The sequence below is a fragment of the Plasmopara halstedii genome, assembly GCF_900000015.1.
Source record: "Plasmopara halstedii genome assembly, contig: Scaffold_444, whole genome shotgun sequence".
In the NCBI taxonomy this organism is placed as follows: domain Eukaryota; phylum Oomycota; class Peronosporomycetes; order Peronosporales; family Peronosporaceae; genus Plasmopara; species Plasmopara halstedii.
This window is the reverse complement of record NW_020187364.1, coordinates 1,154,506-1,155,182: the sequence shown is the minus strand read 5'-3', so window position 1 is coordinate 1,155,182 and position 677 is coordinate 1,154,506.

Genomic DNA, 677 nt, shown 5'->3' with positions numbered 1-677 from the left:
GCTCGCGTGTCCGCTAGACACTGCAACTTAATTCGTTGGAATAAAACGACTTCCGTGCCCAATGAGCCCTGTGTCAACGACACTGAAGTCACCAAGTCTCGCTGGTTCTGACAGCGAACACGGGCAGAGCCCAACTTCGTCTCTCGCACGCGGTGCAATGTCGGACAGTGCGTCCGCAGCACCGGGGGATGTAAATTTTAGGCTCGATGAGCACGAGCGCCGCGCTTTGCGCACGCTATCAATGACGGGTGAACTCGTTGAGGATGTGGAGGTGGTCGACTACGAGTCTGACACTCCTTTCCCGCATGGGATGACGAGGAAGGCGAGCTGCGCCAGCGGCGTGATATGAGCCCTGCTCGCGCCTTGCGGACCCCATGTCCGTTCCCTGACTTCTCGTCATCCAAGGGACGTGGTGTAATCACCAATGACCTCGACGGGGCACAAAGGCGGCTCTAAAGCGCCCCCATCCACGGCCGGTCATTGTTCTCGTGTGGAATATGACTTCCGCCCAGCGGATCCCTCTGTGGAAGTGAAGGACACGGAACTCGATCGTTTCGCATCCGCATCATCGGGCTCCCGGCCAGAACGGAACATGAGCTTGCCGAACGGAAAATATCTTCGAGCTCGTTTCTTAATTCCACATGAATTTCCGCTGGAAGCTTATCGCACTCGTCTGC